Source organism: Canis aureus, chromosome 9 (assembly GCF_053574225.1).
Source record: "Canis aureus isolate CA01 chromosome 9, VMU_Caureus_v.1.0, whole genome shotgun sequence".
In the NCBI taxonomy this organism is placed as follows: domain Eukaryota; kingdom Metazoa; phylum Chordata; class Mammalia; order Carnivora; family Canidae; genus Canis; species Canis aureus.
The window spans coordinates 43,015,101-43,032,235 of record NC_135619.1 but is presented as its reverse complement, the minus strand read 5'-3'; the positions used below and the strand labels follow the sequence as shown (position 1 = coordinate 43,032,235).

The 17,135-nt window shown below is 40.5% G+C and overlaps 1 protein-coding gene and 1 long non-coding RNA gene across 10 annotated transcripts in view; one reads left to right on the top strand and one right to left on the bottom strand.

Moving 5' to 3' along the window:
* FUT8 (fucosyltransferase 8) overlaps nt 1-7,008 on the bottom strand; it is a 301,575-nt gene extending 294,567 nt beyond the window's left edge. For 5 of the 9 annotated variants that reach the window (XM_077909651.1, XM_077909647.1, XM_077909644.1 and 2 more), the window contains exon 1: nt 5,646-6,035. The gene's annotated coding sequence lies outside the window, so the exon portion shown is untranslated. Of the gene's footprint in view, nt 1-5,645; nt 6,036-6,874 lie in introns of those variants that run through there. The other 4 variants (XM_077909648.1, XM_077909645.1, XM_077909649.1 and 1 more) reach the window with 2 other exon arrangements.
* Nucleotides 5,127-17,135, top strand: part of LOC144320742 (uncharacterized) — a 147,675-nt gene continuing 135,666 nt past the window's right edge. The window contains exon 1 of the long non-coding RNA XR_013386345.1: nt 5,127-5,304. This is a non-coding gene — a long non-coding RNA (uncharacterized LOC144320742). The remainder of the gene's footprint in view (nt 5,305-17,135) is intronic.

Here is a 17,135-nt window from a genome sequence, read left to right as displayed (position 1 = left end):
GATGGTCAACTATCACATTTCCTACCACTATTGGGAAAGTAAAGATGACAAACAGGGAAAAGAAGGAAATGGAAGGACAAAGAAAAACTGAAGAAATCTCTCTCACCTCCAAACAAAGCAGGCTCATCAACCAGTAAGATCCTCTGCCTCTCTCAACCTCCCTCCCTTCACTGACTGCCCCAAACATAGCTGAAGTCTGAAACAATGAATATAATATAGAAGCTACATATTATATTTTTCCCCACCTTTACCACCAATCAAGATATGGTCAATTATATTGTAAAAATGATTTTTTAAACTAGCTTATGGAATGACTTAAGTCATTTAATAACATCGCTATGCTTTTACAGTTTGATGCTTTTAAATATTGTTTTTACCACAGGTAAATTTATTCTGGTTCTAGGTATTAATGGAATTTCGTATCTCATGTAAGGGATATAATCCAGCCACAAAATTATTAAAAATTTGAAACTCATTCATGGTTCATTAATAGTCAAGTGAATAAAAGATGTACAAAAACACAAAACAGATTCATTTTAGTCATGTTAACAGTAAATCAAATAGAAGAATCTCCCATTTTTATGTTACTTTTATTCATGTATAATCAGAAAGTTACAGCAATTAAAGTTGATATCATATTTCTCTTAACTCAGATTCTAAAATAAACAGTTTAATTGCTCATTTACATCTATGACTAATATCAACACTTAATTACTTATTTTATAATGTGAACTTTTTTACATTAACCAGTCATCAAGACCATGACAAGTAGAACTGTTAAATCCAATCATAACATCAGTATGTTGTTATATTTATTCATTTTGTCCCACTGTTAAATGTGAAAAACTCGAGTTCTAAGATACAACAGAAATTGGGAGCATTTCAATAACGATCTTTAAAGTTTTATTTCAGTGCTCCAAGAAAGAGGTTATACTAGAGAGCCAAGACAAAATAATAGCAAAAGCAAATCTGAACCACGTCAGTACTAGCCTTATATTGGTGCAAGTTGTCAATTTAAAAAAAAAAAAAAAAAAAAAAAAAAAAAAAAAAACTTAAAACATATTTCTTCTTCACATGTCATTTTCTGACAACCAAAAAAAAAAAAAAAACTATCACAAAAAGATATTTTTGAAAAGTAAAGGTGAGCAAGCTATTAGGTTTTAGTAAATAAAGTCTTTTTTAAAGAAAACTTGTATGAAATTAACCATATGGCTCTGCTTTCTGTAACAAATATAAGTAACTCATATTGAAATACACAGCATATCCCACAGGCCTTATATGTTCTTCTTCCATTAAAAGGAAAATGTACAGTACCATATAAAGTTTATATAGCTTATATGTTTAGAATATTGTAAAGATTGATAATAAAGTCATTTATGTAATCAAGGAAGAAAAACCTATGTCAGGTATGTGATATTGTTCATTTTATTGGTTTGATCTCTAATTATTCCAAAGAGAAAATTGTGGGATATTTGAGGGAGGTTGAAGAAGAGGAGATGTAGCCTGGAGAGAGAATGTAGAGAGAAAACACGGTTGAAACATTGAGACTAATCTCTACAAAAATGTACCTTAAATGCATACAAATCCCCTATGACAGTTTTCTGTTGGGAATTTTTTAATGATTTTTAAAAATGGATTACAAATATCTTTTACTTTTAAATATGTTTGTCTCACTATAGCAAACTACAATTTAATAACAATTCCAACTGCCAAAAAGAAACCATGTACTAAATGGTATGGAAATAAGCCACAGACTTATTAAGAAGAGAACCAAAGAAAATCTTGTACTGGTCCTCTAAATGCTACAGCTACTACACTGTTGACTATAGAAGCCTGGAAGTTGGTATCTCATCTGAAGAGTAACAAGAGGACTAGTATTGATACAGAGTATAAAAGTACTATAATAGGAATACTTTTAGTTTCAGAACTGTTTAGAATCTTAATTGCATTTTGCTTTTTAAGTAGGCTCCATGCCCAACATGGGCCTCCAACTCAGGACCTTGAGATAAAGTGTCACATGCCCCAGTTATGTTTTATTTTTAAGTTACAAAAATTTACATTTTTTAGGGACCCCTGGGTGGCTCAGCAGCTGAGCATCTGCCTTTGGCTCGGGGCGTGATCCTGCAGTCCTGGAATCGAGTCCCACGTTGGGCTCCCCGCATAAAGTCTGCTTCTCCCTCTGCCTACATCCCTGCCTCTCTCTGGGTCTCTCATGACTAAACAAAGTCTTTAAAAAATCACATTTTCTTATTCACTCTTTATATTCATAAAATGGGAACTCTTTCGTAAATGTTCCATAATATAAAATGGGTGTATTTGCCATTTAATTAAAACAAGAGATTTTGTAATGCAGTTTATAGTAAATCAAAAATAGCCATTTAAGAAATTGAAAGAGATACATAAAAGTATACTGGCATATCCTATAAAACATTGTTTAATTTATAGCATAAAACCCTTAAAAACGGTAAACACTTCACTATTGTAGATCTCACAGGTATTGCCGTTCATTTCAAAGAATCTATTTTTTATTTATCAGTACTGAGATTCTGACATAATTGACAGCAACAGAGAACAAATAGCCCAACCATTATCTTCAGAAAACAAGATATTCTAATGATTTTAACATATACATTATCAATTTCTAGCCTTGAATTTGAAGCATATGTGAACTAAGAGAGGTAAATTTGCATTCCTAACTGATTACAGTTAAGAAATCTAACTAAAGTGCCATAAACCAAAAAAACGATTGCTCTATATTCAAAGGCCCAAGTTCAATTTAGTAAACGCTAGACTCACTACATTATATTACAGGAGATAGAGGTTAAGAAGTGACCTTGGGATCCTGCTTTCCAGATGTCTGAAGGGTCCATTTCTTAATAAAAGAATCTCTACTCTTGATAAATATTAAGCTTACTATCCATTCAGTATCTTTGCCCACATAAGACTCTACTTGATTTTTAAAATTTTAGGACTGTAGATAATATAAAGAAAAGATTTAAGAACATACAACATGCACAAAGGATTAAGACATACTTTCCTTCTGATTGCAATGTACAAGAAGGTTAAGAAACTACTATCATACACTCTATATTATGGGGTATATCGTCTGAGATTTTAAATGGGAAATTCAGTAAGCCTTAAGCAAACAGTTTCCATTATTTCAGATCATGAATAGATTTTTTAACTAATTCACAATACACAACATATATATGTATATAAATATTCCACAAATATCTATGCACAAATATATGCCCATTTCAATTCCCTTACTCTTATAATTAAAAATTTATGCTCCTTCCAGTCATAAAAATCTGGGTTTGGGCGTTTTAAAAGTTCAAATGCATAGTAAGCTATGCTTTGCTTTGGCACTAGCTCCCCCTCCAGACCAACCTACTAATATAACTACACTTAAAAAAATAAACAACAACACAAGTTTTTCCAAGCCACTAGCAAATTTCAAAATTTACCACTTTTAAGGACATTCCAGTACCTTAAAATAACTAAATAAAATTGAAACCAAACACTGCATAATTTAGTCAGAATTATTGTTTTTCTTTTTCAATTCCATCCATCTCAAATAGGACTGACTTGTAGGAAAACAACCTCAAGTGACTCTAAATTTAAGAACACCCTAAACAATCTATACAGTGCTATATTTTATGGAAATTATTTTGAATCACTATCCTAATGAACCACAGTATACTCCTGTTAACTGACTACTCGATCAAACACACACTTTTGCATATTTTTTTACAATGGACACAAGTTTCATTCCAGCTGTTCAGCTATTCGATTCAAATACAATTCTCAATTTATAAAAGCAGCAAGAGGAAAATCCATGCCTCCAAACCACCCTTCAATGTTCCTTATAGCCTATTCATTTCTAACTCCCTACATTTCTACATAACAAACCATAAATTCACAAATCCAAATGTTTGAATGCCCACCTTATCCCTACGGCTTGTAATATTTATAAATCAAGTAATTACGACTTTCTACACACATTTTACGATGTATTTCACAAGGCTGGCAACGTGCAAGACCTTACCATTTGGCATAGGATTTTAGGTCATTTTTTCCGTTATTTTAAAGAAGGGAAAACACAACTTGCTCCATTATTTTAAGATAGCGCTGTTATGCCTGATTTCTCTCCTGAAATGTTTTCTATAGGATACACCTTTTAAAAGAACTATGTATGGGCAGCCCGGGTGGCTCAGCGGTTTAGCGCCGCTTTCACCCCAGGGCGTGATCCTGGAGTCCCAGGATCCGAACCGAGCCTCACATGGGGCTCCCTGCGTGGAGCCTGCTCCTCCCTCTGCCTGTGTCTCTGTATCTCTCATGAATGAATGAATGAATGAATAAATAAATAAATAAATAAATAAATAAATAAATCCTTAAAAACAATAAAAATAAAAGAACTATGTATAAAAACATGAAATTTAAATTTAACAAAATAAACATACACTTACCTACCCCCTCCCCCAGGAGTAACGAGGAGGGGAGGCGGGGAAAAAAAAAAAAAAAAAACTATAATGAAACCTTGCCTACAGCTTCTGAAGAGAGCCAAGTCAAAGTTCAGTCAGTTCCCCCTTGATGAGCTTAATTCTAAACTGAGAGAAAACTTTTGCTGAAATGTGTTCTCTGTTACCTGGAAGTTCGGGATGTGATCTACTGGCGACTCTGCCTTCCCTAGGTTCACCTTCTAGAGTTGGCTTAAGTCCACTGTGAACTAATCCAAACCCGGTGAGAAGCCACACCACCTCTCCCTGCCTTTCTCCAAGGCCTCGGCCCAAAGGCTAACGACAAGACACGGCTCGAGGCGGAAAGCTCGCCAGGGATCAGCCTCACCGAGGCGCTGACTGCCATTTACTCGAGACCCACACGCTGCGTCTCTGACGTTCCGTGCGGTTTGAGGCTTGCAATCCCCACAGTCAAAGAACAGGTGCTGCACCGGCAACAACCCGCTCGCTCTCGCAGGGCGAATCCCCCTTCACTAATAGGCGAGGACTCATTTCACCTTCCCAAAGAAGTTTAGATACTCAAAAGCCGCCAGCTCATCGTTTGCACAGCAATTGCGGGGCGGGGGCGGGGGCGGGGGCGGGGGCCGGGGGGAGGGGGCAGTGCAGCGGCACACACGCCGTCAACTGCCCAGGCACTGGCCGCTCGCCGGGAGCGGGTCATTGTACCGGTCCGGTCCACTCCCGGCTCCTGGCCCGACAGCCCCTCACAGAAGCCCGCGACGCACGAGCATCCTCCTGCCCACAGTCCGTGACTACAGACACCGAGTTGCAGGCGAAGGGGCAGGTAGGTGGAGGGCAGGAAAGAGGGGCACCTCCCACCCCCGCCCCCATCCCTCTCCTCGCCGAGGCTTCGGCCCCTGCCCGGAGCAGGGGTGCGCGACGCCGAGCACGGCCGCGGCGGCAGGCGCCCCTCACCCCCAGCCCGCGCCCCCGGGCCGCGCCGGGCGTCCCGGGGGGCTCCCTCCCCACTTTTCCCGGAGCCCCCGGGCAAGCGGCAGCAGTTGCAGCAACAGGCCCGGGGAACGCCTGGGGGGGAAGAGCGGCGACAGCCCCCATCACATCCCCGCGCCGGCCCAGCCCCAGACCCCGAGGCGCGCGGGGCCCGGCTCCCAAACGCCCCCTTACCCGAGGCGGGAGCAGAGGCGGTCTCCGCCGTCCCCAGTGGCCGCCGCCGCCGCCGCCGCCACAGCGCTCCGCCGAGGTGCCCCGGGGGGAGTGGGAGGGGCGGCTGGGTGGAGGATGCTACTCCCGACTGAAGGGAGAGGAAGAAACGGAAACAGGAACCGCCGCCGCCGCCGCCGCCGCCGCCGCCGCTTAACGGAGCCTTCGGCGCCACTGACTGAGCGAGAGCGCGAGGCGGCGCGAGCGGGGCAGTCGCTGACAGCGCGAGACCGAGCGCGAGACGGGTCCCGGGCGCGCGACCCCGAGCAGCGCCGGCCCCATTCCGCGAGGAGAGGAAGGGGACCGGTCAGCTGGGGGCTGGGAGAGGGCGCCGCGGGGCGGGGGCCTGCAGCTGAGGGAGCCCGGCTACTCGGGTCGGCCGGAGACACCGCGCGCACGCGCCGGAGCGGCTCTGACACGGAGCGCGGGCGGGGAAGCCGCGGCCGGCGCGAGCGTGCGCGCGCGGACAGGGGCGCGCGCCCCTCGGCGTTACAGGCTGCTGGGAGAGGGCGCGCATGCGCCGGCCGCGGCCACCTACGGCGACCCTGGCATGTGCCGCGGCTCTCCCCCGCCCCCTTCTCGCAGCGCCCGCGGAGAGCGTAGCTGCAGCATCCGCTGCCAGGCAGAGCCGCGGGCCGCTGGGGGACCGGAGACTTCCAGCAGGACACCAGCGGCGCTTGGGCGCCTGCTTCCTCCACGAGCGTAGGCCGCCCTCTACCGCCAGCAGGCCGACGAGCCCAGCTCCCGGGCCCGGGAGCGCCATCTCCAGGGAACGTCGTACTCCCGGCAGCCGGGGAACTGACTGGCCCGAGCCAGTTCATCCCGCGGCCCTAAGGAGCACTGGTACTGCAGGTTTGAAGCAGGCTCCCGGCTGCCGTTTAGCGGTGACCGCCGCTGCTCAGCCCCTGCAGCCTAGATCTTGGCCGTCGGGCTGCAACTTGCAGCGTGGACCACAGAATGTCATCGCACCCACATGCAACCAGAGAAGCCCCGTTTTATCTTGTGAGAGCGGTTTCCACCTTTGCCCCGACAGAAAGACCTCCCACAGGGGCCTGAGTTTGATGCTTGGCCTCTCCGCCCCCACCCCCCCGACCCGCGGCTGCGACAGCCCCTTCGAGGCGGAAGTTTATTCAGTACGGGGGGGGGGAGAACTTTGGGGGTGCAGGAGAGGGGCTCCCTAGGATGCTTCCTACCCGCTCGCACTCGGGAAATTCCTGGCGCCCGCGATGCAGAGCAGTGGGCCGAAGAGCTAGCTCCGACCGGCGCAAACAGCGAGCTGAGCCGGAGGACCTGAGCGCGCCGCCCTGGCACACAAAGTAGTCGCGGGCCGAGGGAGGGGGTGCTACGGCGGCCAATCAGAGACGAGAGCCGTGTGAGTGGAGTGCGAGCCGACCAATCAGAAGGCCGGAGGATGAGCTTCCCGTACCCAACTCTTCCCTGTAGCCTCGGGACCCAGATCCCAAGCCTGGGGCGCAGCACCGCGGAAAGCGAGACGGTGCCCTAAGGGCAGAAAAATTATTTCTCTAGACTTAAGTATTTTTAAGTATGTGCATTGGTACTTATCGCAGAGCAAACAGCGGCGGCGTCTTAGATGCTGAGTATGAAAAGGATCACAGAAAAGAGATTTACAAGGCACTGGCCTGCCAAGACTGCAATCTGCCTAATAACATTCATAAATTTACAGTATTTATGGAGATCTTTTTATACGCCAGGAACTGTATTAACAGAAAAACAAATAACTGCTGACTCAAAGAAGAAAAAAAGCTCCCTGTCCTCAAGGAGCCCAGGCGCTTCTTATGTTTGCTGGACCTTGTGACTCTGGTGTTTATTGTCAGTCCTCTAAAGAAAAAGCTATCAGTGAAGTAGTTTACAGTCATTTTCATGACTGTTATCTCCCTGTAAGAGGAGAAAAATTGAGGGAAAAGTAGAGTGACCTGTCTAAAGTCACAGAAAAAAAAGATACTGACAGAGCCAGAATTATGTTCTAGCTCAGAAAGCTTGATTATCATCATTCAATATGATTTATTGAATGCATGGTTGCCCTCCTCCACTAAAGAGAGTCCTGTACTAAGCTTACAAACAAAAGAATTCTATAGGGGCCACAAGCTTTGGTTGTTGGAAATGAATGGAAATTTTAGGTTTATGCCATCATGAGATGGAGTAAAGGCTAACATCTTATCAGTCATACTCTAGGTCATTTTTAGAAATCAGGGGTGAGATGGATATTTACTTTTCAGTTTAAACAGCAGTTTAAAAAGTACTTTAGCAAGCATATGTAACTTTAAAGCTTGCCTTATATAATACTTTAAGACCTCCAATTTCAAAGCTTTACTTTACATTTTTCTCAAAACATCAGGTTTTCCATCTGGCCTTCATTTTTCCATTCCAAAAATGTAGGAATTAAAATACGTTATCTTCTCAGGGGCACCTGGCTGGCTCAGTTGGTAGAGTGTGTGACTCTTTATCTCAGGGTTGTGAGTTTGAGCCCCAAGTTGGGTGCAGAGATAACTTAAAATCTTTTTTAAAAACTAAATAAAATACATACCTTCTCTACTTCTTTCAGCCTTAAAAAAAATATCTGTCCTAGGAGTGTTTGTCTAAGATTTAGGGCATTTTGATAGGAGGGTATATTACATATTAAAATATCAAATTAAAAAAAATTTAAAAAAAATAAAAAAATAAAATATCAAATTACTTGGGTGTCTCTAGAATACACTCAGAAATTAGTTCTCTAATGACTCTGATTGTGCTCTGTTGAGTCAATACACTTGTTGGCCTGTGACAGAACACTGTTATCAAAGCCCTTTCCAGGATATGCCCAGGATTTAGCTGCCACCTCAGAACTGGAAGTTTCAGTTATACAACTGTCGTTTTAAGAGCAAATCTTTACACACTGAGTTCCAGATCAATAATGAATTTCAAAAAAATTCACAATAGTTAACAGCTTTTAAAAAACACATTTCTTTAACTCTCTCCAGAGAGGAATATTAAGTATATCCTTAGTAATATTAAGGCTCTGCCTTTCCCTTGCTAGGCTAAGTTTCTGAAAAGAAAAATATCTCCAAAAGGTTCTAAATGTTACTAGTCACCGGAAGCCATCTCTGTCAAAAGATGTTTTTTCTCCACAAGCTTCAGCTTCCCCACCACCACCACCCACTGCTGTTCCTGGGGCCCACTCTTTCTCTCTTCTCACCCCAGCTGCCTGCCTCTGTCTCTCATCACTCCTAGTTTCTGATATTTGCTCAAGCAAGTAGAAGTGACCCACCACTTCCTCCACCCTTCCCTCACCAACTAGGTTTTAGACTCATCTTTATTTATCTAAAAATTTACAGATAAGTTCTATTTAGCAAGAGATTGTACAGAACAATCTTTATGTTCTGTATAGAACTAATAGAACCTTGTCAGTACATTATATTCTTTTATACAACCTGTGTCAAATTCTTAGTCATCAACCAGAGTTATGGGGTCTTGTGGGTGGGGCAAGGAGGAGTCAACCATTAGACAATGGAAAAGATGAAAATGAAAGTTAGGGGATCCCTGAGTGGCTCAGCGGTTTAGCGCCTGCCTTTGGCCTGGGGCACGATCCTGGAATCCCGGGATCAAGTCCTGCGGCAGGCTCCCGGCATGGAGCCTGCTTCTCCCTCCTCCTGTGTCTCTGCCTCTGCCTCTCTCTTTCTCTCTCTGTCTATCATAAATAAATAAATAAATCTTTAAGAAAAAAAAAATTAAAGTGAATACACAAGTAGCCATTTTATTGAGACATTAGCTAGATCAAAGGTAATGAACTTGAATATTATCACATTTCCAAAGTTGAGAACATTCATGCAGGAACTAATTTGAAGTTTACTACTACTATTTTATTAATGACTATAATAAAAATAATGCCTAAGTGTAATACTGCTGAGTGTCTACTGAGTGTCAGGGGCCATAATAAACTCTTACCTCCATCATTTAATTGTAAAAGCAACTATTTGAGTTGGATCCTGTTATTTTAGTAAGGGGATCTATGAGGTCACAAAGAGGAGGTAAAGAGGCTTTCAAAAGCAGCTTCTCAACAAATAGTTTATAGAAATGTTTCCATTTCTAGAAATGTGGATCAACTGAATGTCAGGCCTGGAAACATTCTTAATAATTTTTAATTATCCTTATTTTCTAAGTTTGCTTTAGGTGCATTTACTTAGAGGATTCCATCTTCCAAGAAATTATTCAAAAGACAACACTGTTACTGCTACATGCAAAAAGATTTGACCTTGAGACCATCATTTTACCGATTTGGCCCTTAGTTTTCTTATCTGTAAAATAAAGGTGGTGGTCTAGAAAAATTTTAGTTGTTTGCCAGTTCCAAAACTATAAATCTAGCCAGCTCGACATACCATTGCCAACAGACACAACAATTAAATATGGAGAAACAGTCTATACTTTGAAATCCAGTGCATGTTTTTAAGTCACTTTTGAGCCAACTCTTTAAGTAGAAATTCAGTCTACACCTACTCAGAGCCAATATTTCCAATCAGAAGAGTGAATGAAGGGATTGATTTAAAGACTTGTGAAATGAGCCAAACTATCCCTTTCTATGACTTGCCACCATAGCTGAAATCTTCTTCATTGGAATAAAGCATCATATAGCTCACACTGCTGACATCCACTCCTATTCCTTCCTCATTAATAGAGCTGTGTGTGTGTGTGTGTGTGTGTGTGTGTGTGTGTGTGTGTTTTAGGTAACCATCCAACCTCCAGCTATAGAAGAACAATTCAATTAGCCTAAGTCTACCAGTAAATTAATTTCCTAGTATGGTAGAGACTTGCTTACCCTCTCTTTCCTTGCATATAAAGAGATTTTCATTCATACATCTCCGCTACTCATCCCAGACTTGCAGTTGAGCTAAACCATGTGACTAGTTATAGTCACCAGTCTACAGTGGGTTGCAAGTAGATGTGTAACATCCAGGTAAAAAATTTAATTGCAAGTACAAGTTCTTACAGTGTTTACTCTTCCCCAGTCTCAAAACCAATATTACTGAAGATGCTAGAGCCTTTGTCAGCCTAAATCCCTAAAAGAGGAAAATGTGGAACACTCCACCTCCCACCCTCATGAGGCCAGGATGGATATATGAATAAAAAACACACCTTTATTGTTTAAGCCACTGAGATTTGGGGTTGTTTTTTACTGCAGTATGACTTGGTATCTAAGTTATGCTAGGTCTTAGACTATTCTAATTCTAATTTAGGTATATTCTAATATACTGGATAACCATTATTGTCCTAGGGTGTATTGGCCCAATCAGACTGAAGGGAAGGATTTTTTAGTCCATGCTTAGGGGAGAGGATTCTCTCTTTTCTCTCAGATACAAATGATAACAGAGATGATCACTGGCAGCAATCTAACAACCACAAGAGGAATTAACCTTACAATGAAGTCAACACACTGAAGATGGCAAACAAAGAGAAAAACCTTTGAAAATATGTTTGAGCTGGTGGTTATATGACTCCTGAAGGCTACTCTTCTCTGGACTTGTAATACTGCAAAATAATAATTCTGAGTTTTTTTCTCCATAACACCACAAGCAGAAATTACAACTTGTATATCTTTAATTTCATCACAGTTCCTACACAGATTTATCTCTAGAAGAACTCAAAAATATTGGGTGAATTAAAATTTTTTAAAATATAATAGCTCATACTCTTGCCTTTAGAAATAAAATATTGCCTGAATTAACAAGGGGAAAAAGTAATTTAATACAACCCAATCTTTTTACAGATAAAGAGATTAAAACTCAGATACATTATAAGATTTATCAAGTTCACATAGCTTTGTTATGGCAGAACTAAGAGGAAAAAAAACAGCTAATAATTGCCTCATCAAAAATGACCATAGTTTCCAACCAAAAATAGGGAAGCAATGAGACAGTATATTACTGTGGTAGTTAAAAACTTTGAAGTTAAGACAAATGTAGCATACTTACTAGCTATATGTTCTTGGACAAGTTACTTAACCTGCCTGAGCTCGGTTTTCCATCTGTTAAAGAGGATAATAATCTCTAGCTTATAGGGTTATGAGGAATAAATGACTCAAAATGTAAAAAGCACTCAGCACAATGCCTGACACATAATAAACCTTCTATGTATTGCAGACCTATCAAATGGTGTTTATTCATAGATAAATCAATTTTTTTGCATTAAGATTGATCCATTCTCCGTTATCTTTCATTTAATTCAGACCACTGATCTGTGTTTTTCCATCATGTATAATTATAGTGTAGCCTATACAATTGCCTAGCCAGTACCTGCCTTTCCTATTGAACTGCTCCTCCCATTTCCACACATCTGTCATATGATGGCAGCAAGAAAAGCCTCGTTACTACTGACTGGCCATTGGCCAATTTGTCAAGAGATGGACACCTGATGTAAGATGGGCCAATGAAGCCATTACTCCAAGAGTTTTAGATTTCGGAAGGAAGGTCATCTCAAGTCTCAACTAGATATATAATCTGGAAGATGTCATTGAACATCTTTTTGTTTTTATTTTTGTTTTTGCCAAGAGGAAAAATACATTCTGCATTGAAAAAATAAAAATCAATGGACAAAGGGAGAAGAGGATGAAGAAGGTGTCTTTGTTACACTGGAGTTCTCAGTTCCAGGTTTTCTGGAATCTCTGCTTTTCTTTCTGCTTTGGGTTTCCTCTTCCAAGACTTCTACCCATATTCTTCTAATGTATTCCCTATTTTGCATAAACTAATTTCAGGTGGGTTTATTTTAGATGTGATTAATGCAATCGTATGTTATATTATCATAATGTAAAAAATAAGAAGAGGGAAAATCCTTAAGTCAATTATCTTTATTAACAACTTGAGTGATACTTCTAAGAATATGATCAAGCTTATAAAAATCAATCAATAAATCTTTATCAACTATATATAAAGTACCTATGAGCAGTGACTTCAAATTATCTCCCTATATCTGTTTTTATTCTTCTATAATAACCAACCCCCAATTTTTAGATGGTCATATTGCCACTCAGTTACAACCTAATATTTTCTAGTCTCCATAATTGCATATGTGTGGCCACATGACTAAATTCCGGCTATAAAAGATCTAAGTAGAAACGTTATGCGGGACATCTATTTTTTAAAAGTCATAAAAAGAGGGATCCCTGGGTGGCGCAGCGGTTTGGCACCTGCCTTTGGCCCAGGGCGCGATCCTGGAGACCCGGGATCGAATCCCACGTCAGGCTCCCGGTGCATGGAGCCTGCTTCTGTCTCTGCCTCTCTCTCTCTCTCTCTCTCTCTCTCTCTGTGACTATCATAAATAAATAAAAATTTAAAATAAAATAAAATAAAATAAAAGTCATAAAAAGAAAAGAAATAAACCTTCTTATCTGTTTTCTGCATCCTATTACCTGGGCTATAATGTGATGACTGGAGCCCTTTCAGCCATTTTGGACCATGAGGAAGATTGCCAAACCCTATAGCATAATTGTAAGGACAACCTTGTGGAAACTCCATGCCAGTCCTGGGATGCTACCTTCAAAATTCTTTCATAAATAAATAAATAAATAAATAAATAAATAAATAAATAAACTTCTCTCTTATTTAAACCACTGTTTTCTAGGTTTCTCTGCTACACATCACTGAACTTAGTCTTCATATACTACCATAGTAGTTTGATAAACTATGTTAAGTTGGATCCTTAATGCTCCATAAAAAAAGAAATAAATCCAAAAATATAAAATCAAAAATATTTGAATAACAAATTGAAAAATTTTAAACCAAATATAAAAATACAGACTGGGGAAGGATGGGATAGGCACAAAAGAAAAAGAAAGATTCAGGGATAAAAATTCTAGCAAAAAAAAAAAAATGATCACTGTCACTATATTATAAATATTTGCTCTAATAAGAATGAGCCTTGCTGAAGTCACCAAAGTTCCAAAATTCTGCTTTGCAGGGGCAAAACTCTATCTTATTAATTTACCAGAGGGCAAATTAGATTCTGAGGGGAAAAACTAACTCCAACCAAACTGACAAAAGTCTGAAACACCAGAAGGTCCCTTGAGGGCAGAGCCCCACCTCTCTGTCTTGTCTATGTATCGTATTTGCTGAATGAGTTAATTAATTTTCATTGCGATATAACTGCCAGGGGGATCAAAAAAACTCATAACCTCTGGTTAGTCAGGATCTTCTGTAGTTTCCATGGGAACAAGGCAGTATAGAATCATGATTCAGAAAGTAGATTCTAACTGTATTTGAATCCAAGCACTGCCACTTAATAGTGATGAGACCTTGGGAAACTTTTTAAAACTATGTGTCATTTTTTCATTCATATAAAATGGGAGTGATAATACTATCTACCTCATCGGGTTGTCATGACTGTAAAATGAGTTATTACATGTAAGGCTCTTAAGAACAGCACCTGGCACAGAGCACACACAAAAAATGTTAGCCATTTATAGCTCTATGAAAACCCTGAGCAAAAGCAAGCATTTGTGGACACTATTATTATTATCTGATCTACATCCAAAGTCAAGATAACATGAAAACAGAATCTCGTGAAGAAAAAGAAATAGGTGATTGACAAGATTTCCTGAACTGAAGGTTGAATGTCATTTCAGTTCTGTGGTACATGCTACAATACAAGTGTTGGTATTTAAAACAAAGAGTAAAGGTTCTAAAAAAACAACCCCCTATAAATTGTGCTGGCACAGTGTACAGGTCTACTTGTAAACTCACATAGATTGGGTCAAGTGGAGCTAACTTCTATTTCTTTCAAGGTTGATCACTTAGGTTAAAATACACTCCCTTCCTTCTGGGCACTTCTGTCAAATGGCTGAGATGTCCATCCAGCTTGAGCTCTTTAAGGAACTAGGGTTATTTCAAGGAAAAGGGGATATGAACTGTTTTCAGTTCAAAATACATGAACCGAAACTGACCCTGTGGCCGAAGCACTGTCAGATACCTAAGCAACTGGAGATCTGATCCACATCTCCATCCCTCTCACATCCCCCACATAGTTCTCTGCTCTTCTGCTCCTCTCTCAGTACCGACTGATTTCCATTTTTTATTCTACATTTTGGTTTCTGGGTCTCATGGCTTTTGTTCCCTTATAATTTCATCTTTTTCATAGCATAAAGCACAATCTTAACTTTCTTGATCTCTTGATTCACTCTCCAGAGAGGGAAATCTTGCCAAGTCTTCATATCTTTCTCTACTGAGTCATATCATAGGTCTTCTGGCCTTCAGTCAGCTATTCATTCTTTCCAAACCACCATGTCAAGGCAGTGATGGCTGAACCTTCAGCAGGGGCTATGGGCCTAAGGGAGGCAAACCCTTTAGTAGGAGTAGGGGGTGGGTACACACAGGGACTGACATCCCTAACACCCTGCTATAGTCCTTTCCCTCACTTTTTCCTTCAGCTTTTGACAACTCCCCTCATCTTTCTAATATTCGCATATAGACCTTACTGCTCTGTCCTGTCCTCAGTACTCAGCAATTCAACTCAATCTCAGCCTTCATATTGGTCTTTGCGAATTCTCTGATCCATGGTTTCCAGTGAATGTTTTGCTTATATAGTCAGGTGGACTTTGTTTCTGCATGGACTATCTAGCTTCTCTCCAACAAAATGACTCAGCCCCCCTGATACTATCACAAAGTGAGCTCAGAAGATATAATGAGCTATGTAAAGGTGACACTCATGGCTTCTTTTAAAATCATCAAAAAGGTGAAAGCCCTATGATAATGGAACATAGGAGAGACAGATGTTTTAAAGCTAATCTACAGACAAGTTTTATTAAAATCTAATTCTATTGGGTGTTGAAACAGAGTTTATGAATATCTAATATATAAATAGTTAATATAGCTCTGGGGTGCCAGGGTGGGTCAGTCGGTTAAGCATCTGACCCTTGATTATGGCTCAGGTCATGATCACATGGCTGGTGAGATCCAGCCCCAGGTCGGGCTCCACGCTCAGTGGGGAGTCTGCTTCAAGATTCTCTCCCTTTGCCCCTCACCCCACTCTCTCTCATCCTCTCTAAAAATAAATACATAAATATTTTTTTAAAAAGAAAAAGAAGTCATATAGCTCTGAATTAACAACAAGGGGGACCGGGAAATAAAAAGGAGCACATGGATGTTTGGTGGCCACAAATATCTCCACCACATGCAATAGATGACCAACACAATCACATGTGGCACAGCTCTGGGTAAAATAATTTAAATATGAGATAACCAGAGGATGAAATGGACAGCAGGAGGTGAATTTCAGAAATTGTGAAGGACATGATAACGGATTAGGTGAAAAAGTGACTAAGATGAATGAGATTTGGGGCTTGGGTTATTTGAATTATTTGATACCATCAATATAATTCATAGTTCAGTATAATCACATTTAGAATTTAAGTTTTCTGATCCCAACCCAATATTCTGTCAGGCTCAATATTTCATTTACAAAAGAGCAAAATCCTAACAAAGGATCATTGAACTAGATAGTATCCCTAGTGTCTAGAAAGTGCTTAGTCTATGAGAGATGCTCACTGAACATTATTAAATGAATGGATGAGTGAATGAATGAATGAAGAAAATGACTTTATGTCAACAGAAAGGATTTGACTAAAAAAAAGACGTTTTGTCTTTACATGCTGTTAGATCCTGCAAATGGTTTCTAAGGAAGTTGTAATACCTTTTAATAGCTATTTTTAAAGTATCCTAAGAAACTCTCCACATACTTACGTCCACATTCCTAAATAATAGAAGAAATCCAATTAACTTTGTCTTTCCTTTTATAGAAGTATTTTTCATTTTTAGAATAGAAGCATAATAAAAGAATCTATGCAGCCTTTTCACTTTTAATATTCTTTGTGCCTCTAAGACAAAATATGCTTGATTAGTTCTCCCCTCCACCTTACAATGAATGCACTTACTGACTCTTCCCAGATAGATATGGCTGTGGTGACCATATTTTACTCACCAAATGGAGTGAAACTAAATTTAACAACTAAATCTGGTACTTAAAATCCGAATTTCTCTGGAAGTCTAAGACACATGGACACCATAGGGATGAGTCTGAAATATTTATTTAAACTCTGCATGATTCCTTATGATTCCTTATGACCTTGTACTGAAAGGGACCTTGGTTGTATATCAGAGCTGATATTCACCACCAATATAGCATAATTCTGATTGGTCAGGGGTCTATTTTGGTTGTCTGATACCATGCAATAATAGTATTTTGAATATGCACAGTGCCTCTGTCTTCTGTGAGCTTAACTGAGTAACAGGAAGGCTAACTGAAGCACTGGCAAAATAAACAAGGTTGCACATGGATAATTTTGATTCTGTGGTAAGAGACTTTTTAATCTTTTCTTTGTCTCCCAGTTACTATTTCAACTTTGCTCATGGAAGGAGCTGGGATAAATTTTACACTCATTACAACAAATCTTGACTCTAGTATCACATGCAGATA